Below are 26,795 nucleotides of genomic sequence, written 5' to 3'. Positions count from 1 at the left end.
GAGAAAAATCACTTCATTTGCCAAACAAAGGATTTTAACTAATTCTGTACGAACCATTTCCATGGACGTGGCAATATGGTGGTTTCCTATTATTTTTTTATTGCCTAAATCCAAAGATTTTTACTCCTAGAGTACGCATTTCACGCTCTTAGATTTTTTGAATGACGATATCTATTTTTCACGATCAAATGAAAAGTGAAATTTTTCAAGCACGCAAAAAGGCGACGGCTAAGTATGAATGCTGGGAAAACTCCGTTGTGACATCATTCTGGTTCCCGCTGCCGCAAGTTAGGTGACCTTGGGGCGAGGCTTAGAGCACCGCTAAGATGCAGGCTGCTAGCAGGTAGCAAAGTACCCAGCTAGCAGGTAGTTCTTGGCTTAAATAAGGATTATTAATACCCTATCAAACGAAGAAACTTTCTGACCTTAGCCAATTTTAAAAGGTGATTATTAAGAGATGTTTCCCTGATCTCTGTGCCTCATGCATGCATTTGTAATCTCAGAAGATGTAAAACTCCTATCTACTCGTATAGAAACTAGGTCCCTGTGACGTCACGTGGAGTGGCATCGCATGGGCGCCAATCTGGCCTTTTTCAAATGAGGTTAAAATTGACCATTGCCATTCGTCTAAACCGGTATTTCTAAAACCAAATAATTTGTATCTTATGAATACACTAATGGTGGCTAACGAATCGCAATCAATGCCTTTCGTTTTCTTTGATGTAGGAAACTACCCTACTGTTAAGTAAGGACCACGTCAAATGGTATTATTATCTCTTACAGTAAGTTTTCACAATCTTCATTATATCACAGAAATCCTCTCAGCTGAGTGTAGTCTCAATAACATTTAGTTGGCTATCTTCTTTCATACCATATGCTGTTTATTTTGGAGCCAATTCATGCTTAAAGAGGGCAGCCAAGGGGTAAGTAAATTTTGGAAGTTACACATTCTGGTCTGTAGGATGCCATGAGAGTCCCAAGAAAATTTACCTTTTCGACAGGTTTGCCTTTGATTTTAGATTCTTGCAGGCTTTCATACCTTTTGCTGGAGGATCCTACAGCTACTTCAACCAAGCTATCTCAAGGCTCAAGCCAAATCAGTCATGCCCACTTGAATCATCAGAATAAGCAAGTCGGAGTGATTTTTGTACACTTTTGCTTGATGTTATTATTTATTTGTGATAACAATGAGTTGTAAATTACCTTCAGAAAACCAAGAATGCAACAAATTTTAATCATCGCACTTCATGATATTTCAACAAATTGTGAAAATGTCTGATCTAATAATAATATTGTTTATTAAAGGGCAATAAAACTCATTACAAGATTAAAATACACCAAAAGTAAACCAATAAAATAATGTCTAAGAAATACAAGATTAACACTATTAGATCAGAGTATATACAATCACAGATAAATAAGAATATGAATGATATTACATATATTAATTATATTTTACATATTTACTCATTTCGGCTGCCAGCAACAAATATAAATTTTTTAACTAAAATTTGAGTTGAATTCACTATAGCCTGAGGGACTTCATTAAATTGTGGCATAAATGTCAATAACCAATCAAGTTTTAATGAGAATTCATTTTAAGTAAAGTTCATCACAAGATTGAATTTTTTGTATAAATTACTAAATTGTTTATGTCTACAAATTTGCTTGCTCTTAAAATTAATAATTCTGTCATAAATTTCAGATGAGAGCAGGGGCGGCTCCAGCCAGGGGGTGCGGGGGGCGCGTGCCCCCCCCTGGGTGGTGACTGACGGAATTTTTTTGCTGTTTGCAATCTCCTCTTACCTATGCCAGGAAAGGCAAGAATGAAATAATGGCTCATCACCCATTGTGCAACCAAGTATCAATTTGTGAAGCGAAGCGCGTGTGGCCGAAGTCACCCCATTCTACGGTATATACATTCCTACAGCCAGAAAGAGTTTTTCTCGAAGTTGAGATGTTCCGAATAATTTGTTTCACTATCGGCAGGCGAGTTTATTTTCTTTGTAGAAAATTTCTGCAACTATATATTCCTTAGATGAGCTTGCCAGATCTATGATTCGAATTTGAAAGTCTGCAATTCCGACAACAGATTCATCGGTCGTTTCCACTCGTGCGCACGGTCAAGCAGCACAAAGGTGGAGTGCAGGTATCTGTTTTGCTGGCCTGCTGTTTGAAATTGGAGCTCTGAACAATTACGAGCAAAAATTGTTGAATATTTCCTCTGACGACTCATACTAAAGTTGAAGACTTTCTCTCTGAAACGGTTGGAGTAATTCATCAATCACAGGTGAGCTTGGACAATTGGATTCGTTTTGGGGTTGTATTCTTTTTTTATGTTATCAAACTGATTTCTCTTTCTTTGTGTACGTGTGGATCTAAATTTATTTGCATAGAAATGCAAAATGGATAGGTGGCTAATAAGGAAGAAGCCTCGGCTAGAAAATGATTCAAAGGAACAAGATTCGACATCTCTTCCCGTGACTTTTTAAAGCATCAAGTAAACATAATAAAACCATTGTTGATATCTTAGGTCATCAAATGACAGATAACTGTGAGACTAGATGGGTGGAAAGGCATAAATCTATTAACTTTTAGAGACGACTTACATGATATTGCCAAAGACCTCGAAAAAGTGTCAAAGTGGGATGATTATAAAACGGCAACTAAAGGAAGATGTTATCAATTTGTAATTTTGAATTCATTTGAACTGTATATAGTCTGAGTGATGTTTTGAGTGCAATTTATATTTTAAGCAGATATTTGCAAAATGAGACTGTAGATGTTTTTCAAGCTAAAAAAAAGTTGACCTAACTTTTGAAGTGCTAAAGGATAAGCGGATGAACTCTTATAAAATTTTCACTGGAATTTTTGCAAAGGCTAAGAAAATTATGGAGGAAATGGACATTCAAATCCACATTCCGCAGCCAATCGACAAAAGAATCGAGCAAATTACCCGGCTACCAATGATGAAGACGATATAATCGCGTATTGGGAAAAAATAATCTATATTCCCATATTAGATTACGTAAATACAGATATCAAGGACAGATTTGCTGGAGAGTCAATAGAGTGCTTCAAGTTGAATACACTAATCCCAGCTGTTTTCATGGAAATAAAAAATTCGGACTCGTTAGAAAGCATGCTTGAAAAAATATGTGATAAATATGCACCGTTATTGAAAAAAATATAAAAGTAATGTTAACGGAATTAGATAATGAGAAAACTTTTTTGAAAAAAAAATTCCGGAATTTAATGACATGAAACCAATGAAAACTGCCATGGAACTTTGTGTGTGCACATGATTGTATCTATAAATACTTGATACATAATAATCCCTACAATAACTTCTCAAAAATATTTTCCAAGATATTCAAATGAAATGCGGCAAATGTTTTACTGTTGACTTCAGTTGTATTTTCTTGATCAATCATACAGCAGTTCCCGAAATCCAAAAGTTAAATACTTATGGGTAAAATTGGAATTTAATATATTGAAGTGAAAACTTCATTTCGCCCGCTAAGCACTTTTGTCAAGGGGTATTAAATGCTAACTCGCATCATGTACCGTAGACTACCCTCTGTTTATAAATGTTACGCTTATGTCTGCTTTTTTCTCTCTCAATTTTTGATCTACAGGGATGGGGTTTGCTGCATTTGGTGTGGATTCTCTGTTTTCATGATTTGATCATAATTGAAAGTGCATAAATAATACATGAGTCGTAAATTATACTCACAATTTTCCCATAAGATTCCACAGTGTTTTTTTATTTTCTCGCCCTATTTCCCTCAACTCTCCATCGAAATCTAAGATTCGAACGTCTATTCAAAGCTTGTGTCTCCCGCTTGGAACGAAAAATATACAGATCGTTTGAAATTCCACACGTAAATCGGAAATTACTTTTACAACTTTTTCCATGAAATAAAACGGGATTTTGCAATTTTCTCGGTGTATTCGGTGCAATTCGCTCATTAAAACCAAGCAATTTGCACCAATTCCTTCATTCTTTCTCAACTATAATGCCGAAACTCTTATCTTATTTTGACGCTTGTATGCCACATAATGAGAGAGAGAGTGTGGGGGAGGGGTAAGCAGCCCGTCGCGCCCCCCCCCCCTCAAGGAAATCCTGGAGCCGCCCCTGGATGAGAGCCATTTCATAGCAGCATTCATGAGTAGTATTACGTTGGTATTACGTATACATTTAAAAAAGCCGCGTTATAAAATTTCATTCGTCAGATGTTTTTAGTTCCGTGTTCAGAGCGCTGGTGTAGCATTATTTTTATTTGAACCAGTTCGTTACAATAAAAATACAGAGAGAATCAAAACACCAAGGCGGGACGTCGAAGGGCTGCGCAGCTCCTCGCTTGATGCTGAGCTTGTGTGTTTCGAGGTACTCTTGGATGAGCTAGAGCTCATGCGTACTAAGGGTCGTTACGCGATGGGGCAACGGCTTTAATCAATGAGTAGCAGACGGACACAGCTGATCGTGATAGCAACGTGTCGATTGAGTGTGCCGCGCTGGAGCTGCTGATGCTGAAGAACTTCAAAGAAATTATAAGATATTTCGGACTGCCTAAAAGAGTCTTCGAAATATTTGTGATTGTTTAAAATTCTTCGGCATCCTGTTTATGATTGCTTCATCATCAAATCCCAGTGAAAGAATATCGGTTTCCAGTCAACAACTTCGGGCGCTGAAGAAGATAGCGACTCGTGAGATGTTCTAGACTGAAAATTCGACCCAGCATTAACTAAGGTAAGATGTTAATTTGTTTACTCTGTTCGTTTTTCATGAGATAATAGGCTTCTACGTAACTTATGTTATTTTTTGGAATCCACGGTTTAGCCCGTGTTTAGCTGTTCAGTTGAACAAAGCTCCTTATTCGAACAATCTTATCGCCCCCTTTTCAAATGTCGTAATGTTCCTTATTTGTTGATGTGGACGTTTCATGTGTACGATTTTAGTATTTTCTGCGAACTAAGATATATTTCGTGCGATATGTATTTCGATTTCGCGGATAGTATATAATTTTTACTTAGGGTTTGATGCCTACGAAAAGTTTTTCTAGGGTTACAGAAAATGGAAGCTTTTGTGCCATATGGGTTTGGCTTCCGAGTGTAACTTCTTCAGCTGTCAAATGTGTTGTCAATAAAATATCGTTGAATATAGTTTGATGTTAACAATAATTACGTACAAGCCATAAAATTCATGTTAAATGTGTTTGCTATCGGTATTAACAGTGGTCTTTCTTCGCGAACTCAACCGGCATATAGTTTCGCGGGTTGACTAATATTTCGGAATACTCATTCCGAGGAGAAATATCAACCACGTGAACCTAAGATATCATGATAATGATTCGGAATATTCGAATACCTGGGAGTCAGTTTTCTCTCTAGGGCTCTGTCGCATAAAGAATGAAAATCAATTCTCGGGGCCATGCGTCGTACTTTGGGGTTAGGCATCTCGACAGGGGGTGAGATGCGTAGATTGGCGCGGGGGGAAATTTGACGTTGCTCCGAATATTGGTCGGTGAATTGAGCTTGTCAAGATTTTATAATTTTACGAAGTTTATTTGTGGAGCGAGAATTACATTTTTGCTTATTTTCCATTATAATTATTATGATAGCCTCTCTCACTAGTGCGTTGAACCGAAGGTTGGTGCGTATCAGTGGCACCATGTGGCCTGAGGGGGCCCGAGCCCCCCAAAAATTAGTTACAGATGTGAGGAAAAAATGTGTCAGGCTTGTCGATTTTCCCCGGAGTGTCCAGATATCGAGATTCGAGTGATCAGGGTTCTAAAGTTGGTCATATGACTCTTCTAAAATGCTTAAAAAACTTAAAATTCACTACTTATAAAATTGACCGGGGCAAGGTCCTTGGTTTGGGCCCCCCCAATATTTTTTGTAAGTCGGCACGCCTGGTGTGTATATGTGAGGGTAAATCTTCTAAGCCACGAGCATTTGAACTTCACGTATTCAGAGTGGGGTAGCCAGATCTTTTACCTGGGACCTCGAAGCCACCTGGCCTCAGCAGTTGGAGGTTCGTTTGTAGTAGTTTAAAGGTTTCGCTCTCATTGAAGACCCTTCGGTTGGTAGCCAAACTCTACCTTCAACGCCTCAAGGCTTCCCTTTAGTTTACAGCTGGGTGAAGTAAGTGTGAAAAGGGGACGGTGGGGTAGAGATGCGGAAAATATACGTTGCATTTCTGCCTCTGTGGTGGCGGTGTGTAGTCCTTGGCAGCCAGTCCGAAGTTCGTGGATCACAGTACCGCCTGGATGGAAATTAACAGCGTAGCAAATAGTGGTGGGCATTTTTAAATATTGTATTTATATTAACAACTTGTAGTCGGGGGCAGCTGCAATCAGTGAATGCATTATTAATAAAATTTTAACACGATTCCACTCAAAGAGTTTTCGAAAAACTTCGTATTTGTAAACAAGTCTCTATTTGTCTTAATATGAGGATAATATGACGTCAGCTGCCAGTATTTATTCAGTATTTACAAACTTTTAAGATGTTTAAAACGCGATGGAAAAAATATAGTTTGTGACATGAATAGAGTCATGCAATAATCTAAAGTGCTCAGTGTTTAGCAATTCTGGAAGCTGCTGGGCCTAATCCGCGATAGCTTGCCTGAGTCAAGAGATGGACCAAGAAATATCTACGAAGAATTGATCTCCAGTAATGATCGTTTGGCATGTTCCACTGCCTCTCAAATTCCGATGTGCCTTATTTGCATTGGCGGATTTAGGGGGGGGGTCATGGGGAAACGTGACCAGGCGCTTAAAAAATAGACGAGATTTTTAATACCATTTTATATTTGAAACAAAAGTCATAAATATTTACCTATCAATAACTTATATGATAAAATTAATAGTATATAACGTATATTAGTTTTTAAATCCCAAATATAAAAAGACCGTTTGCCTGTCAGACCCTGGTGACACCCCCCCCCCCCCACAGAAAAAATCCTGGACCCGCCCTTACTTATTTGTTTACCTATGTGCAATACAGTGCCAAAACTCTGTCCCCCCGCTGTGGACCTCAGAGGCGCAGAAATATTTTACTAGAAGTAATTATGTATATGGAGAATCTCTTTGATTACGTAACAATATAGTGAAAGCTAAGCACTCCCCATTACCAATGGGAAGAATTGTATGCAGACTCGAAATTTAACATCGCCATTCATTTCTTCCGTTTCGTTCCTAATCTTAAGTCGATCTGCGTTCTTTCAGAGTATGGAAGTGTCTTTTCGTTGGAATGAATCTTCGAAAGCATCGGTTAAATTTACTTTCTTAAATATTTTTTTGGCGAATTTGCCTCCAGTGTCCGAGCGAGCTTAGGGAGTAGAGCGCTTGTGTATTGAGCGAGGTATCCGAGTTCAAATCCTGGGCGGAGGTCTCGGAGAACCTCAAACAAAATTCTTGAATTTTTACGTGGCACAGGGAAAGGAACTGGCCGCCCTCCGGTGAATGTGTGAAATTCACGCGCCTGTGGCATTGCGGGAGGTGGCTTTAACCCTCATCTGTCCAAACTAGCATTCGGGTTGAATGAATGTGAGATACGCACTCCCGATCGCCGTCACTGAGAGTTGGTAAATGGTGTGGTTTATCGGTGAGTGAAAAAGCAATGGAAAATATAGGTGTACCTAAAACAATGGAAGAACGATTTTTAACGAGAAGTGCAATTTGGGTGAGGTTTTTTTTCTAGCCCTAATTCTCGATCTCGATCAAGTTTCATTGCTATTTGTGTTTTAAGTTGAAATCGTGTCCTGTTTATTTTTTCTCTCCCTATAATTTCATTCCCTGGTCTTGGGCAAAGGTATCTCTAATTGTCCCCAGGTCAAGAAATGACAATAGAAAAATATTAAAAATACTCACCAAACCCTAAAAAAATATTTACCTGGCTGGCATTAACTTCTGGGAGGATTTCTTTTCATTTTGACCTAAAAAATTCGATCAGAATAAATTTACCCACACATAGGATTTTCAAATCTCGATTACTTTGGATTAGGACTATAGAACAACGAGTGAATTTATCGGTAATTGATAAATAATTTAGAAAGAATTTTATTCAGCATGGGGACTAGTTTATAATTTATTAATATATTTATATATTTCTTGAATTGATTTATGGAGCAGATCGTGCAGTGGAGAAAAATGTTGGGATGGTAATATGAGGGGATTTGAAATATGCATGTGAAATATTCTCTGAAACTAGGAAAGTCGCTCCGTGAACGGTCATTTTAAATACGCATCGGAAGGTTAAAACGAAATTAGAATGGTCTGAGCTAAGTACCTATAGTAAGCAATTTGTCGTTTGTAAATTGTATTAAAATTTAGTTCTGGGATATATGGCGGTGTAGATTTTCTGTTTTGTGAGGAAATGTTCCATAGTTATTGGATTAAAGGGCTTGGGCACTCTTACCCAAAGCAATGCACATGACGGAAACATTTTTTTACAGCGACATCATATGCACTTCTATTTTGCGTGTTGGGTTGTTTCCAAAAAGGCCGCTATACACGGTGAATGATCATGCTGAGTTATCACGTGATCATTCACGGGATCATGCGAGCAAAATAGAACATGTTCTAATTTTCACTGAATGATCATGCGCATGACGGTTCATTCGCGAACTTTTCCGTCATCATCATTCGCATGATCATTCACCGTGTATAGCGGCCTGTAGAATTTGTTTACGTAATGGTGTCGTAGGGTGCGGTCCGCACCTCCGTGGCGAAGTCATGATCCGGATAGGATTTGGTGGATCTAGCCTGTAGGAATATGAATCAATGTAATTTCGCTGTGCCTTCTTCATTTTCTGAAACGTTAGATGTTATTTTACAGCGAAGGACGCGAGTCTCTGTCTCTGCTTGCTCACCCCATGAGTCCGATTTAAAATTAGAATTTCGCAGGAAAGCGCCTAAGGAGCCTCTCTGTTCAGTAGCAGTCCATTCGCCTCGTGTTGCCCGCTGTAGGTATTTGGGATGAATTCATTCAGGAATTCAGCATGTTATGCTTGTAATATAATCTGCAGGGGCGTACACAATGAGGACAATACAGAAAAATTAAGCACTTCAATCTGATTTTAATTTAGTATATAATGTGTGAGGGCGTTGCCACGGCATGTAGAGATACTCCGTCGTATATAGTTATTATTCGTATAAATGTAAGTGTAAAATATCATAGGGTTCTCTATTGAAATTGATTTATCCTGACCTTAAGATATTCTTTCCCCTCCTACAATAATCGATCGGTCATCTTTAGCTATTGCTAAATTTTAAGTCCGGGCAAGCGAGAGAGAATGTGGCAAATAGAACGAGAGACCTAAAGGGCCAAAATCACCAGATTATAAAGAGTATTTTGAACAATAAAAAGTTATGGTACTTTATCACACAATTTATTCAATACGACTGGTTTCGTCGCAGAGGCGACATCATCAGGTACAGAAATCGTTATAACGATATTTTCACAAAGTAAAGCCAGAAACAATCGAGTTTATTGAAGAGTATTTTGTTTAAAAATGGTCTTTAGCCATAGGGGGATGCTCCTACCTATATTTGTCCTGAGAAAGTTTTTCTCGAATATCAGATCAAGTGATGTGCCACACGATTTCCTGTGTAAACAATAGTCTTTGCTATTTTGAAGAAGTTTTCTTGAGAAAAATACGTTATCATAATTTTCAAGAGCTATAATTATCGGGTAATGGTTATGAAAGTTTAATTTCAGTTGGTAAGGAAAAACTGCTCGCAAACGATTATTAAATTATATATTAGAAAATTCGTCAAACAGGGCATTGAAGCAATCTTCCACTATATTGTGTTCTCAGATAGTTCAGTGCGCACTCTGCAGTTTCCTCGGGCGATTTTGAAAGCTCAATTTTGGGGTTCAATATTTTTTAAATATCGTTGATTGGCGATTTCAGATACTAAAATCGGGACTAAAAGTATCGTCTAATCGGGCCCGATAAAAGTATCGCGATAAAATATGATGATATCTTAGCCGATAAAAAATCGCCTCCTAATAAAGTATCTCGATGTAGTAGTTGATACATTGTGATATTTTATCAGGCACGATATTTTAACTTGTGTTATTGGGCGATGTACCACTATTTTTATCGGACGACGATGAATTATCAATGTGCGTCACTCAACATTGGATTCCGTCCATATATTTAAATATCGTGGTAGTTTACGATATTTTGATTTATCACCCAGGAATGCTGGTTGTGCATCATGCGATTCCATCGTATTAACTATTATATAAATATTTAGTAGCACTCTCCTACATCTTTGGTCCTCGCATGGGCGGGTCCAAGGTGCTCCAGGCAAGATATCAGCGATTCGCCCGTAGGGAAAGCGCTCATGTTGCTTTGTTTTCGGCGTGATAGCGCTTCTTTCAAATAGTGTGTCAAATTACTTATATAGTCTAGCGCGCCTGATGATGGAACCCATCCTAATTGGATTCTATGGCTTAGGGCAAGGTTTGTTGCTCAAGTTTGAGGTAATATTGTTCCTCGTCATGCGCTCACGCTGTGAGTACATATTTCGTAATGTACTCCCTGACTGAATTGAAGTAATCTCTCTACTCAGTAGTTAAACCATTTTCATTATGTGCTATTTTGAACAGATATCTTTCAGAGCGATCAGGAAAACATCCTATAACTTCACTGTATTTCCAGGTCCGACAGAGACGATAAAAATAAATATATTTTGCCGATTGTTTAGGTAAAAAATTGAGAATCAAAGAACACACAAGTGAAATAGACTGTTGGTGGGCAGAAAATACCCGTTTATATATAGAATTGGCTTTAATAATGCCGTGAAACGGTTCTGTTTCGACAGTTGTTTACAAAGTGGAAGACGCGTGTCTTATGAAATGGATGGCCTACGGAATAGTTTTAAGGTATTAGCGCAGGCCTCTTTTGAAAGTTGGCTGCATGTGTAAATACGTTTTATGTTATAGGAAATATATGGCTAAAGCATGCGCTCCAATAACCGGTAGCTTGGAACTCCAGTGCAATCCTTTCCATTTTACGTAATCATTTTTATTGCTTGACTTTGCGCTAGCGGAAAGGCATGTGTGGCAAATAATTACTGTTTTGTAACCTCCAAGGTTCTCATTACTTAATGTGAAATTCCATTTTTGAGCTTCATATATTAAGTGCTCATGGCTACCTTAATGCCACCGAGTGCTTTCATTGGGTTGTGGATGGTGGGTAGATCTACAGATGTATGAGTTAGCTGCGAGACAAGCGAACTTTTCTCCGATTTCATTTATGGCTTCCTCTATATAAACGTTGGAAATTAAGGTGACAAAGCTCAGCTTTGTCTTACTCCTTTTCTAATTTTTTTCACTATTGGGTCCTGATTTGTGAACCGCTGCTTGGTTTTTGTGTAAACTGCGGAAGATGCTCCTGGAATCATAAAGAAAACTTCTTTCAGGTTCTAAGCATTGAATGTCAATTCACGTTGTCAAACGCCTTCTCCAAGTTTACAAATGCGATGAATGTTGCCTTGTTGTTTCCATTATCTTCTCTATCTCTTTCTGTTCCTCTTTAGACGATCCTTGTAGTATTTTCGACGTATATGTTGAAAAAGGAGCAATACCGAGATGTGTAAAGATTAGCTGACAGGAGTATTGAGTGGAGAGCTGCGTCAAACCAATGTAAGCAGTGAGGAGGTATCCAGGAATTTCGTTCGCGGTGGGGTCCAAAAACAGGGGGTAGGGGGAATTTTTGAAGAACAGGGTACTAAGTAGAGGGTTTTAAACTAATTTTTACACTTTTCATAATCGAAAAAACTTCATTTTTCAAAGAAATCTTTTTAAATTCATGGATTTTCAGTATTTTGATTTCTTTTGTGAAGCAAAGCAATTGTGTTTTTATATTTCGGGGATGGGGGCCGCGACCAGACACCCACAGTTTTTAGGGAAAACGGAAGAAGTTGTTTTAAATTTGTCGAATTAGATGTATTCCTTGACGAATCGTGTCGAGTTGGACATTTTTATACGCTTTACTTGAAATCAAGTTCAGTGGTAGAATCGGAAATTGGAAAAAAGACTTTCTTAATAAAGTCCTCGTGAAATACATTGGACCTATTCCAGTCACGATTTAGTCTGGTTTTCATAAATTTTGAATTTGATTTACTTAGACTCCGCTTGGATAAAAGTTGACCGGCGCATTTCAAAATACCGAGCACGTATCTTCGTTGATGCATTAGATATGCACTATCTCTAGATATTGGGGAACAGATTTTATTGTCCGCAAATAAGCGTGTTTTGTTCACGGTTTTTTTCCTGCCAGAAATCGAATGTTTCAGGTTACGAAACACACTAATTAGTCTCGAGTGTCATAAATCCCATTGTAGTTCTCTCGTTTTTTACTATAATGCACCGTAGGAGTTTAAAATATATTAGGGAAGAAGAGGCTGACGTCGTCATAAATTTACTGGTGAAGTTGTAAAAAATTGACGTAATGAACTATTCGTATTTTTTGTTTATATAAATTTTTATTTACGGCGAGATAACTGCAATCGTAAGCTAAAAGTATATCAATGTAATTGAATATCAGAGCGCTCAAGCTAGCTGCGCCGTTCCAAAAGTAGGTGCCAACGTTGAAACCCTTGCTTCGGCATTACGATAGAGATTGTAAATGTGCAAAAGAAACGCTTACTCCTAAATTTTGTCAAAACCGTGATAGCTCGCCTTCTTTGTGAGTATTAGATGAGATGGAAATAAGGTTGTCGTGAGGAAAAAAGTCATCCGTTATTTAGCTGAAAAAAGAATGGAGTTGCAAAATAATGAAATTAAATATAAGCAATTGGGGAGATTTCCTCTCTGTCCCATTCTCCCCATTTAATCTGCCTTTTCGCTAAACAGTCCTGGAGCTAGGGCACATCTGAGGAGCGATGCCAATGATGTTATCGTGAGACGTATATGGGGCGATAATTGGAGTTAATCAAAATGACACTGCTCTCCTCTGCTCTGCTCTGGAGGTCGTGCACTGAAGGCATCCGTTCCTGAATAAGATACTTCCTTAAGTCAAGAATTCAGATCGTGGCCCAAATAATTTGTTCTTTTACTCATTAGTCTTTTAATTCTTTCATAAGTAATTTTCGTATTTACATTTCAGAAATATATTAATATAAACTAAGAATTGAAATGGTCGGGTTAAAAGATTGCCATCCATTATTTCTAGTGTTTTGAGATATTCACATTTTAAAGTTAAGTTAAATCCCTAAATATTTTTTTTTATTATTTAGCAACCAATTACAACACATTAGTAGTAAGTCTATTCATTTTAGTGCCAAATCACATAATTGGTTTAATCCTAGCTAAACTGATATGGCTCTCTGTATTTTTTCCAATCCAGTTAGGCCAAAAATGGTGGTTGGCACTCTTTTAGCCCGACCACTTCATTAACTCCTATTTAACACCAGAATATTATTAACCGAATTTATTTTACAGTATTTCATTGAATATTCTTTAATATATTTTCTCTATGTTAAGATTATTTTTACATATAATAATTTGGAAGTATTGTAGTAGGATATTACTTCAGTTGTGATCATTTCCGTGTTCACACTCGTTGCTATTGGCTTTAAGGTGAGCTGCGTTTAGGGAGTGTGCACTATTATTATGAAAGATGCAGCCTATCGCTATTTATTCAGAGCAATTAAATTCATCCATCGACCGAAATCTGCAGAAGGGAGGTTTGCCAAATCTAAAACCGGACGCATTGCCACTTCAAGCCAACGAATGTTAGATAGCTTTCAATCTCGCGTAATTTCCCCTATTTCAGGGGTCTTCATTCTTTTTTAATGGGCGGGCCAAAAACTGATTCCACATCGTCCGGAGGGCCGCAATGCTTCACGTCACTTTACCACCACATCAAAAATTAATCAAATCAAAAATCAAAAAATATCAAAGTGCTATAAACTTTATTGGTTAAAATTTTCAATCAATCAATGCGATATTTGACATTGTATATTTTTGTAGAGTGTGTCATTATAGTATATTTTATATAGTAAGGTGCGATAAAATATTTTCTTCAGCCTCTAGGGGCCGCAAGAAATTAGCCGGCGGGCCGCGTGCGCTCCGGGAGCTCCGGTTTTGAAGACCCTCACCCTATTTTATAAAAATCCTCATCGTTTTACTAATACGAGTGGGGAATTTTTCGTCCCCGTTCTGAAAGAGGACATTCCTGTCAGCGATTTTGTGCTGGGGTAAAGATTGACCCAATTCTAAAAATCATCGCCAATAAAATAGAGCGATCAAACACGAAGTCCTAGAAGTGCATTATGCAATGTTCCCCAAATTGAGTTATTCCTTGAGTTGTTCCAGCGAATTAGACCCCTTCTCCTTTTCCCGTCAGAGCTGGGCAAATGGGATTAAGTTGTCAATCATCGTCACTTGCGGTCAGCCGCGGGAGGAATGGCTGTCCATTCCGGGCAGATGGCGCTTTCACGCCCTCCCGAGTGGACTTAAGGTGTTCATGCCTACGTGAGTAACATTCTTTTTCTCGCTAATTTACTTACCGTCAAAGGGGTGCCGTCGTTTGGATTTCGTGTGTGCATTCATAATTTTCTGGTGACGAGATTTGAGTAATCGATTTAGTGAATTTGTGGTGAAGATAAGTTGAAGCGGTTTCGAATTCGCCCTTGTAGAGTGAAAACTTCGTAGGTAGTCAACCAAATGCCGCATCGTCGAGGAGCACTGGGCATGCTGAGCGTGCTTGGGTTACCCCAAATGCTCGACACTGACAGCCGCTTTATTGAAAGCTAATGGAAAAGTTCTGAAGATAGTTTTTCTGGATAAGTAGTGGAGATTGAGTGAAGTGTTCGAGTGAATCTTTTATGAGTGTCGTTTTTAATGTGATTTCTTGAACGATTTTTCTTCGGAAATCTCGTTCGAAGTAAATATCGCGATGTTGTAGAAATTTAGTTCTTGCTCAGAAGTCTTGGGAAAAGTGGAAGAAAAGATAAGTGTTCTGAGAACCATAAAAAGCAAAAGGCGGAGCTCAATCGACCACATCGTGAGAAATAATGGAGTTCCCTTGGGTGGGTAGAGTGGCTTAGGGAGGATAGTATTAGTGGCATAGACAAGTTATGAAGGCTGTAAAAGATAAGAGATGAGCAAATATGAAACATTAGCTAAAGGAAGAATCTAGAGAAGAGCTGCTTATTCCAATCTGTTCATTGTTTCCCTATGCTGTCTATGCGATGTTATACTCTCCTGTAGTTCTATGGTGACTTTTTTCTCATTATCATATACAGCCTTCTCTCCGTTCTTGTGTGAAGTTGTGCCTTGGAATTTATTTAATTTTCACTATAGTTTGTGTTATTTTTTAATAAAAAATATGAATACATCGTTGAACGTGAAACGGCTTTAAGTCGCGTGGTCCAGTAATTTTCCCAAAAATTTCAATCATTGATATTGTATTCGTGCACGAAGAGTATGCGTATACAATGTCTTCTCTTGCCGGGATAGTGTATACTCTATTTTTTCGAAGTCAAGTAGGTAGGATATACATTATGCATTATTTTGTACCTAATTTGATTGAATTTAATTGTTTAATCCATTCATAATGAGTAGCGATAAAAATGTTTGCATATCCTTTTACTTGTGTTGGGTTTCCCTCCAGTTGTCATCAGAGCATTACGCGGAAATAAAAAAGGTCTTTATTCAAACTGCGAGGGCATTAGCGAAAAACTTCTCGTGGCGTAGGACCGATTGAGTTCCAGAGACACTTTCACTGTCCAGGATATTGATTTGTTTTTGTGTAAAGAGGGATTTTTTTGGGAATAGTAGTTGAACATCATATGAATCGGGCGTACCATTTTGAAAGAACTCATCACTCCCACTGGACCGGCCGCATTTTCAGTGATTGATTACTCGTTTATTACTAACGCCGACATCCTAAAATATCATTTTATATAAATTAGACCTTTGTACGCATTTACATATAACAAGACATATATAATATTTCCGTATTTGAAAATAATAAGGCAAGGTGTGAAAGTAGAGCTTCTAGCAAATGTTTACAATTCCGACTCAAAATATCCTGAAACTATTCAAGGAGGTAGGCTAACTTTTAAAACAGTGAAGCGTAACGAAAAAGACCGATCTGGCGAAAATAAGTTGAGAGTAAGTTATGTTACGTACCTGTTATTCTTCTTGGAGTAATACACTAGATCCTCAATGGGATACTACTCAGGTTTCCCTCCTCAGAAGGAAGTCTGAATTAGACTCTCAGGTCTTCGACGTGCGTCACACTCGGCTTGAAGATGGAGGTTCTCATACGATGGCTTCCTCCTCAGAGTGGGAGGAGGAAGATAGAAATAGGCTCGTAAGCGATTCGGTCAATTAAAACCCTGGTCGATGTTTTGGCTACCGACGACTTGATTATGGCCTTCGAAGTCCATGGTGGTAAATATCCAATGTTCAAAATATTTTTTGGCCATCGATTTTTGTATTCATCGACTGCCGGTATCGTAATATTTGCATGCAGCTTGTGAATTACCACACTTTGGTTCAAGGTTATCCACAATCGCGCGATTCTTAAACGCTACTGGTTACTTTTCCCACGAACAAAAATTTGTTAATTGTTAAATAACCTACCAAATATGGAGCCTTACGTTATTCTTATAATTACCCCACTTAGTGGCGTTAAGAATTTTCATTCTTCACCAACTTGAAAAAATAAAGATTAGAATGGTTCAAGGAAAAAGATACTCTCGTTAATCAGTGTTATCTTTATGTTGACGAAGATATCAGTCTATATTGAAACAATGTTAATTTCATCGCGAAATTTAAAGCGCTAGTTGGAAAAAATTGACGTCAGCTTTCACCAAATTTAAAATAATCTTCGTTTACCACACACCTTATCATTTCTATTTACTACCAACCATTTAAATGTAACAGATAACTTCCGATAACCCTACTGTGCATGCGCTGGCCATCAGTAATCCGCCACTTTTCACAAGCATTGGTTCAACATCCAATTTTTCGTTATAGTGCCTTGTTACCCTTAGATATCACTGGAATCAAAACAGTGTGATGCCGGTCGCTGTACTACGCACGCGGAATCAGTTGGAAGTCCAGTACATCTGGACATGTGCAACATGCCTCTCTGATCTCCTGCCATGTATTTTAAATGGTAAAATTCGAATGTGATCATATAGCTTTTTTATTTCTTGAACTGGCTGATGTGGCTCCAGAATTTAATTATCCAAATAACAGTTCATCATCATCATATGTCAACAATACTAAGATTGCTTTTACACAGCTCTCCATTCCTCTCCCCATATCCGCTAGCCTTTTCCCAGTTTCATACTTCTTTTATATCCCTTATAACCTGTCCAATGTAACTCATGCCTGGCCGTACCTTGCCCTTTTTACCTTCAACCTGTACTACCTTTGTTTTCATCAGGCCTCTTTATGTGGCCAGCCAAGTTGTCCCGCCTTCTTCTTAAGGTTTTCAGAAGACTTATCTTTTCTCTTTGTTTTCTTCGCACTTTCTCATTACTTACTCGGTCAATCCACTATCGAGCCTCGTCTTCGACAATTTTTTTATAGTTCATTTTGACTGAAAAATAGTTTCGTGATTTGCCACGAATAGAAATGTAGCTGAAATCTCGAGGAATTTTCAAGGTGGCCAGTGGAGAATTTCCTTGGCTTCACTCTGCAAGGGTTTATCTGCATTCCATCGATTAGAATACAATGATCGATATAGATGGATAAATTTATTTAAGTTATCGGCATTGTATGAAAAAAAAAACTCCCGTCTGATAATCATGAGTGAATAGCGGTGTCGCGCACAGACACCGTACGCCGATGTGGTGACACGAGAAAGGAATGTCTCACGGATTGTTAGCATTCCATCACGGATTGCGCTTCCATTTACGTTTCGACAGTCGGTATTCGGAGGGGGTGAGGAGCGATATGCTCCCGTTTGCCTTCCATTACCAACTCATCCCGTCGACTTCTATAGTATAAGTTTGCCACTATTTGTACGGTTTCAATGTCGTCTTAAATGGCACGGCTCTCTCAACCGATCATTGTGGTATTTATTTTTTACTTTTTAATACCGTATTTGCCCAAATCGTCGTTCATTTCCGATGTTTGAATTACCTCCTGTTAGGCGTAAACTTTGAACTTATACAGTCGGTCTTTAGTGAGCCAATTTGCTGTGAATAATAAAATATGGTTTGTAAGTTCCAATTTTTTCTTTTAACGGCTACATCGGTCCGTTGGAACCTGTTATTCCTAATTGGAAGCCTGTGGCAATTTTTTCGAGTATATATTTGTTTACCAATCTGCGGGTACTCACCGTTTCACGTATATTAAGCATTTTGAACTTCACAAAAATAAGTAATGTTCCAAAATTAAAAATGTTCTCTTGAAAGAGTTACGTATTAACAAATTTAAAACGCTATAATAAATAAAGCCATTCCAGATAGATACTACAAAAATAATTCCGTAAATACGGTTTAATAAAATAGCAATGTATGTATATTTAAATGAGAAAAATTAGTAATAGATTCGTTAAGGTATAGTACTGACACGTTCTACCCCACGCACATTCTATAAAATTCTATAGTTAATCTTTCGAGGGTATTTGGTCGCAGTTTTTATTTTTTAATGAAGTATGCATTACAGCTACTCACGGAGATATCACCTCAATATATTTAATTGATCTTCTCAAGTCTGGGTAAATTCTCTACTGACTTCGGCTTGAGAGAACGTTGTCGTTTGCTTCTATTTCCTGGATGTCGGCGTATACGCATGTATATAGGTATGCAGTGATGCAGGTATTTTTATATAATCTTGTTATAGAACAGTTATTTCGAGTTAGTGTTCTGCAAAACAAATCTCTCAGCGATATCTCTATCTCGTGAGTGGATCGCAAAGAATGGTTTGAGTAGAAGTCTGTTGGGATGGTTTTTTCCCCTCGTAGAGGCAACTTATGAGTCGGTACAGGGGCGGATCCAGGATTTCTTTCTGGGGGGGCACATGCAAGGCCGCAGCCAGGATTTTGTCCTGGGTGGGGGCACAAGGATACCTCGTAATACAAAACGAACGCAATGATAACGGGGCCGTATTAAAAATCTTGCATATTTTTTTAGGGTCCCCGTGCCCCCCCCCCCCCTAGATCCGCCTATGAGTCGGTATTTGTTGAAGTGAGTGGGTTCGACTACGCCGCGTCGTATGATTGGTCCTCAAATTTTCTGGTCGATTAACTATGGAGTGACTCCAAGTTTCCAGAGTCTGAATCCGATTGCATTTACTCCAACCTCTCGGGGTAATGGGGTAACCTCTCATCAAGCCGCCCTTTCATGATAATGGCCATGGTTCATTAGGGGGGAGTTCATTAGGGTATCCTGAAGTGTTACAATTTGCCACTACGACGTGCCCGTTAGAAATTCTTCCTTTGACATTGATATCGATTTGGTGATCCTTCAACCTCTCCGCTTCATAGGAGTGAATTTATCTAGTTAAATGGTCGTTCTAAGCGTATATTGGTTAATACTCCATTTTAAGGTACCGGGTTGAGTTATATGTTTTCAGGGTAATGATCGGAGCATTCTAGTGGTGATATCCTTACATATTTAAATATTTTTTCCGATCTCGCCTGATCTTGTGTTGATAATAAAGTAAGGCGGGTACTCATAGTTACATTTTGATTCGTAGTATTTGTTATTGTTACAAATTTTTGCAATATTGATATTGAGTTTTAACTATGCCTTGAAGTTCTCTCGAGATTCCTCCTCGTCATTACTAAAAATAGCTTACATTTCTTCTCTTATCACCAAATAAGGGCAGATAATACCGACCAAGTTGTGCATGAATAAGTACCCTTAATTCTGATTAGAGACCGACGCGCCACTTAAGGGGAACATCGTCAGTCCAACTGATTCAGGCGTTGAGTAGTGGAAGTTCGATATGTTGAAATAATATGAATTTGCACAAGTGTACTTGTGGAAAAGTGCAAATTCATTTTATTTTTATAATATCTTCAGCCCTGGTGAGGTGTAGGGTAGTACAAAAGAAACGTGCGGAAGAATCTTAAAAATTTCTTTAATGCAGAAATATTGGCTATATATGAATAGGTTTAATGTGCTAATTTAGCTCTATCGTTTTAGTTTGGAATAATTTGAAAAAGTTACAAACTTATGCTGTAAATTTTATTTTAAAAATGTGTGTTTCTGGTAATGAAGGAATAGCTGCGTGCGATTTAAAGTTGAAGTTGGAATATTTACGTTGGAAACGAGAGTTAGATCTTGACTCGATCTTTTTTATATCAATGAGTTTATATTCTTCGTAAGCTGACTGTAAGAATTTTGAACATGAGAGCTCCTTACAGTCAGTGCATTTTTCAAGTCTTAGGACTTTCCTTGCAGTTGCTATTCAGCCTCACATCAATGTCAACGTAAACAATTTTGCGCGAACTGTTTGGACCGAGTGCTTCGTTGTGTTTTTTCGTAGATCAGTTGGTGACCTTTCGGCATTGTCCGCAATTATGAGGATGACGCAAGAATGCCGTGGATTTTGCTCGAAAGTGTTTTTTTTTTGCGTGGTAGAGGACGTATTACGGCACTTATATTCTTTCAGTAATAAACATTTTTCCATACAGCCCGCATATATAAATGTGAATTTTCGAATAGTTTCCAGAAAATCCAGCACGGAAAGCCTGGTGTTTGTTGGCACCATTGGATGAAGTTAGGCTTCTATATTATATTTTGTAGTTTTCATAAAAACTACGTCAGCCTACCTTTTTATTATCGACCTCCTTAAAAGGCAAAGGCACCCTCAGTTTGTGGGGTGCATAATGTACAAAAACATGAGACTGCTCCGATGACGTCCCCGTCGATGATGCTAGCTCACCCCAATCTTGTGTGTGGGTTTGGGAGGAGTATGGATTGTCCGTAAGGAAGGGATTTTCGCGACGGAGCGTGGGTGGACGTCCTCCTTGATTGGACGACGCCGTGTGGGCGGGGTGTTCGACGTCAGTCGGTGTGGGTGTCTCGAAATACTATTCGCCCTCCGACGGAATTAATGCTGCCAGTGTGTCCTGGGGAGAGATACCCTGTTGCTCCCCTGAAGACATCGGGGGAATATCAAAGCAGTGAAGGAACAAAATTTGTCTTAGTGTTTTCTTAATAAAGATTATCTGTGCATAAAATTTATTTTTATTTTGTTCTTCTATGTAACTTATTAATTTTTTTACGGCTCAAATTATTATCTTTCAATTAAATGTCAGCATATAAAGTCAATATTTTAGTACCAATAGTGCGTGTAGCTTTACCTTTGAAAGCCCAATTGGTCTGCGATAGTAAAGGTCTACTGTTTAAAATGTTTTTCTGAGTGTTAACGCATCATATCATCCTTAGTGTGTGGATTGAAAATAGTAGCAATTAAAGTTATAGTTAAATTGATGGCTAAATATTAGATTTAATCGTTATTGTTTATAATCGTTTGTGGTTAGCGTATCGTAGCTAACATCAGGTTGTTTTACCCCTACTGAATTCAGCATCGCAACTTGCACCACAGATCAAAGGCAATTAGATCGATTTATATATTTTCTTGTATTATTCATCCATATTCATTCATGTCTACCAATATCTCCATGGGAAACATGCGTGTTAAATAAAGCTTGAATATTCCTTAAAGGTTGCTTATTTCTTGCTGGTTGCTTATCGTTCGGATTGGTAAATATTTACTTCAACGGGATGATCTTTTCAGAGATTTATCTTAAGTTCAGTCAGTTAATTTTTTTATATCGTTTCTAATTGCGACTTCAATATAAGTTTTCCCTTCAGTAACATGTCCTTGAACTTTGAATGGCACATTCAAAATTGGAAACCTATACGTGGGTATCAGGCATTTTTGGCCTTTGACCATGCGTGTAAAATCGAAATTCAGGCGTACTCGACGGATTCTGTGACCGCATATTGGCGAATTCCGCCAATTTCGTCGTACAGTTTGAAACGGTCTTTTAAATTCGAATAAAAAATTAGTTCCATTTTTTCAAGGATGCTCTCATTGTAAATATAGGAATTGAAAAGGAAATTAGCTTACAGGTTTTGAATTTAAACTTTTCCTATTATTCAATCTGCTAATTTTTTCACCTGAATTGCTATGAAGGGCAGCGAGAAGTAAATGGTTGTGGCTGAGATGAGAATGCCGAGATGGATGATGGGAAAAATAAGAAGAGATAGGGTTAGGAATAAAATTATTACGGAGATGGCAGGAGCCGTTGAGATCTCAAGAAAGGTGCAAGAGGGAAGGATGCATCGGTTCGGGCATATTTTAATAGGGATGATAATAACATTTACTTGCTCTGGGTACAATACCCTTAAGAGCACAAATTGTACATTAGTCATGGTGAGCAAAGTACACACACAATACAATTGATGACATATTAATTATAAGTGAATTACGTATAAACATAAACAAGGGGATCGGGTTGGTGTGGTGGCTAGAGTGTTGGCTTCCCACCCGGCGGGCTCGGGTTCAAATCCCGGCAGTGGCAGAGAATTTTCAAAGACTGCCCGATCCCTGCTTGAGTGTTGTGTGGAGGACATTTCAAGCGCAACACTCCGTCCGTCGGATGGGACGTTAAGCCGTGGTCCCCTTGGCGCCTTTCGTTAAGAGCAGGCTAATGCCGACGCCGGGTTTCTCTCCACCCTTCCTTCCATACCCTACCCTCATGGCGCAAATGACCTCAGCTGTCGGTCGCCTCCTTCAAATACCATACCAACATAAATAAATAGCATATTATAGTAGATAATTCAGCTTCGGTTTATCAAGTTGAATTAAATCGAAACATGAAAACGTAAATATGTCATTTAATAAGGTATTTCTAACATAATAATAATATAAAAAATTTGACGTTTGATAAAATTTTATCATTTTATATCATTCAATGAATGATAAACCAGAAAATGGTTAAGGAAAAAAAGAGGAAAACCGTCGCAAATTCTATTCGGATGAGGAGTATGTAGGGAACAGATTCAATATTTGCTGGTAGAATGGAAGAGGACGAGGGGAAAAGACCAAGGAGAAGGTGGTGGGACTGGGTATATAATGATTTGAAGAAGAAGGCTTTGATTGGAAGGGTTGCCCAGGATCGATTGACTAGGAGGCGACTAGTTAGGAACAGCGACCCCAACGGGAATAGCTCCAGCTAAAGAATAAGAAGAATCTGCTAATTTTTTCAAGTTTCCGTTATATATAAAATCCGCATTTTCAGAGGTGATGCGATGTTATGGATTTTTATCCATTTTCGTCCATGTCTGATCCTGGATATCATTGGAAATTTTACTTTTACTTACATCGAGGGTAATTACATCCTCTTCAGTGGGCTAGTATATAAGATGAGATACTGCGTCCGTTCTGATAACAGAATCATGGATGTAAAGCAACCAGTCGCCGTAAAATGGGGCGTAAAATAATAGCAATAAGTAAATATAATTGGTTCTCAAAATTCGATAGAAGGGTAATGTAATACAAGAGGCCGTTGGAAATAAAAGGTGAAAATATGTATTTCATACTACTATTCCTCAACCAAAGCCGTAAGATATCCGATTAAATCGTAACATTTAGCTTTGTTAAGCCAGAATGACAAGGGCCTCTTTATTTCCGAGTATGCTGCCAGAAGGGATGACAGATGCGTTCCTTGGTTCATATTTTCTGATTAGAATCTTGCAGAATTTGCTCACAGATCCTGCGTGCGCGGAGAAGCGGAAAATTAACGAGGTCGCTGAGCCGTCGCGTCGTAGATTAATCCCTGAGGGTATTCGTTAAAATTACTTGCCCGGATGGGGACGGAACTGAGGTATTCATTGATGAGTGCGGTGAGAATCGGAGATTTTCACTTTCAAGTCAAAACGTATTGCGTCTCCTCGAGTTTTCTTTTGACGCGAAACCAATATAGTGCGACTTCCAAATAAAGATAAATTATGAGATTCGTTTTCGGAAAAAACGATCAAAACTGAGAGAAGTCAGAATTTTCGGTGAGGGTGATAGAAATTTTTGAAGTGGAATGATTTATTTATCAGTTAGTTGATGTTATTGCTACGGTGGGTTTCAATTTTATAAAGCGAATTTAATTTTTATGGTCCTAGTTAATGTTAAGATTCTGTAGCCATTTGTATAAGACACGAACCATAGGCGGATTTAGGGGGGGCGGGGGCACGTGCCCCCCGCAGACGCTTGAAAAATATACGATCTTTATAATACAGTTATGAATAAATTTTATATTTTAATATAAAATTTATAAATATTCACTTATAAATAGCTTTTACAATGATTTAAGATAATGTTTCGTAGAGTAATTGTTGTGTGTAGTTTTTAAATGCCAAATATGGAAAGACTGGTCAGACCCTGCCGGTCGGTTTGCCGGTCAGACCCTGGTGACCCCCCCCCCCCCCCCACCAAAAAAATGCTGGATCCGCCCTTGACACGAAATATGTATTTTTTCAAGTAATCGTAGTACATTTTGGGAAAGTTTCGCCCGAGGAGATATGAGCATCGCAATCATTCTCTAATTCATTGCGTAATGTCTTTTTTGGTGTCGTTATATTTTTCGTTTCCATGAAAAAACGAGAAGATTATTTGGAAAAATTTATGGTATTATAATGAGGGACAAATTATCCAAAAATGGAGCCGCAACATAGATCTATTGGGATTATGGAACGAATGAATTTTTAAATCCGATCGCATCTCGTCATAATGAACCCATGCTTTGATTACAGTCTTGAGATTCATATTAATATTTGTATGAATTCCGTGTATCCTGTACTGATTTGTTGAGGGTGCCTTAGCTTATTTATGGTAGTCTTTTCCCTAACCTAATGAATGGAAGATTATTATTATTATTACCTTTTTGCTATTCCTAAGCGACAACAAGCTCGAAATATACGCGTTTTTCATATCGTTAGTGTGGTATAGGTTCTCTTATTCACTCTCCGTTCATGCCCTTGCTTGTTCTAAATCGGTGCTATCGATAGGGAACAATTGGCAGCTGTTTTCGTCTAGGGACGCCTTTGCCAAAAGTGTTCGCCAATATAGTTCCTCGCACCAATACAACCTTTGCCTTGAATCGGAAGTTCGACTTAGAAGAGTAAGGATGCATCCTTAACGTTCTGGATTGTGCTTGCGTTGAAGGATTCCTATCAAGTAACTCGGATGTGGGGCTCACTACCCTGGGCAGGTTTGTGTCTACTTCTTATTGATTATGGATTGATTCGTCCCGCATTTATCTCTATCCTGATTTTTGTTCGTTTTTTGCGTCCTTGCCTCATTTTTTTAACGGTGACGGCAATATTTTGTGCCATAAGAGGAGAGGAATCAAAAAGTTACGGAGTGCAAGTTGGACAAGGGGAATGTACAATCACATTCCAGCAATTGAGTCTGAGGTATAACCGCCGAGTGATATAATTTGTTCGTAATAATACTGATATCATCTTTATTACAAGCGAATACAGGACTAGATTATCCTTTATTACAATTTAGTTGTTTGAAAATCACATACATCCATGCCTAGGTAAATCCACCCAGGCGGGATTCGAATCCGTGACCGTTGGGATGGCAGACGGGGACGTTAGCCCAGCTCCAACGAGGCAGGCAAAAAATACCTCCCCGGCGGGGAATCGAATTCCGGTCTCCCGCGTGACCAGCAGGGATACTGACCGCTATACTACCGAGGATGTTTCATGGTTAGTGATTTTATGAGAAAACCTACATTATGACTAGAGGCTGGAAAAATATTCTTCGATTTTTAGGGGGAATATTCCTCTTAAAAGTTGCAAATATGTTGATAAAAGGTCACTCAGAAGTGCGGGTTTTGTGGTGAATATTCGCTAAGTTTAAATTATATTTTTTATGAGATAATAAATGTTCAGCCCATGCCCACAGATTGTGTTCAGTATTGCAAGTTTTCCCTTGAGGTCGGTCTGGAAATAAAAATACTGTTGATATCTTCTGGGGCGCCTGATAATAGTTAATAACAGTTTCTTCGTTTTTCTATTTGTTTGTTTTTGCGTAGTTATAATGGAAGAGTTTACTCTCTCTGTTCCTCAGATAGCCGAAATATCACCTCGGGTGGGATTCAAAACAGTCTGCATGACCGCGAGTTAGCTCTGGAAAAATCCATTTCGGAAAGTAATACATGCAGTACCTACTTCACTAAATTTCAGCCTCCCCTGCAGTCTTCATCTGAATGCATGAACTTAGTTCCATATGAAGGCTCATCGTAAAATACCTTACAGATAAGGTAATGAAATGAACGCTCAAAGTGTTGCGGCCAAAACTTCATTGGATGTTATGCTTTTCAAATATTATTTGTCTCTCCGCGGGATTCCTTATTCTCATTGTTTTTTATATTTTGATGTATCCATATTGTATAAGCTATCCCCAGGGGCTTATTTTGTGAGTCATATTCTAAGATTCTTTCTTTCCATCCGTTTATTTTTATAACATTTCGGGGGTTTACAATATTTTCTTTTGGATCGATTTTCTTGTCTTCTCCGTCAGCCATTTTTTGCATTTGTAGGTTGCTTTTTTATCGTAAGGACGTTGGTCGCAACATTCAAACGTAAAATTACATGGAAATAATAGAAACTCTATTAGTACGTATGAATAAGATTCATGTAGAGGCTTCCGAAAATCTTTAGCCTTTGTTGTATAACCTCAGTGAGAGTTACAAGTACCATGTTGCATGTTATTAAGTTCAAAGATAACCAGTGGACTTGCTGATATGTTCCATGCCCTTAACTTATCATTTCACCATGCTG

General features: G+C 38.4%; 1 protein-coding gene across 3 annotated transcripts in view; it reads left to right on the top strand.

The window, feature by feature from the left end:
- The first annotated feature begins 4,304 nt into the window (after positions 1 to 4,304).
- Positions 4,305 to 26,795, top strand: part of LOC124163296 (protein quick-to-court) — a 135,043-nt gene continuing 112,552 nt past the window's right edge. For 2 of the 3 annotated variants that reach the window (XM_046540101.1, XM_046540098.1), the window contains exon 1: positions 4,305 to 4,753. The gene's annotated coding sequence lies outside the window, so the exon portion shown is untranslated. Of the gene's footprint in view, positions 4,754 to 25,115; positions 25,214 to 26,795 lie in introns of those variants that run through there. The other variant, XM_046540099.1, reaches the window with a different exon arrangement.

This window comes from Ischnura elegans, chromosome 8 (genome assembly GCF_921293095.1).
Source record: "Ischnura elegans chromosome 8, ioIscEleg1.1, whole genome shotgun sequence".
NCBI lineage: Eukaryota > Metazoa > Arthropoda > Insecta > Odonata > Coenagrionidae > Ischnura > Ischnura elegans.
This window is presented reverse-complemented; position numbering and strand designations above follow the sequence as displayed.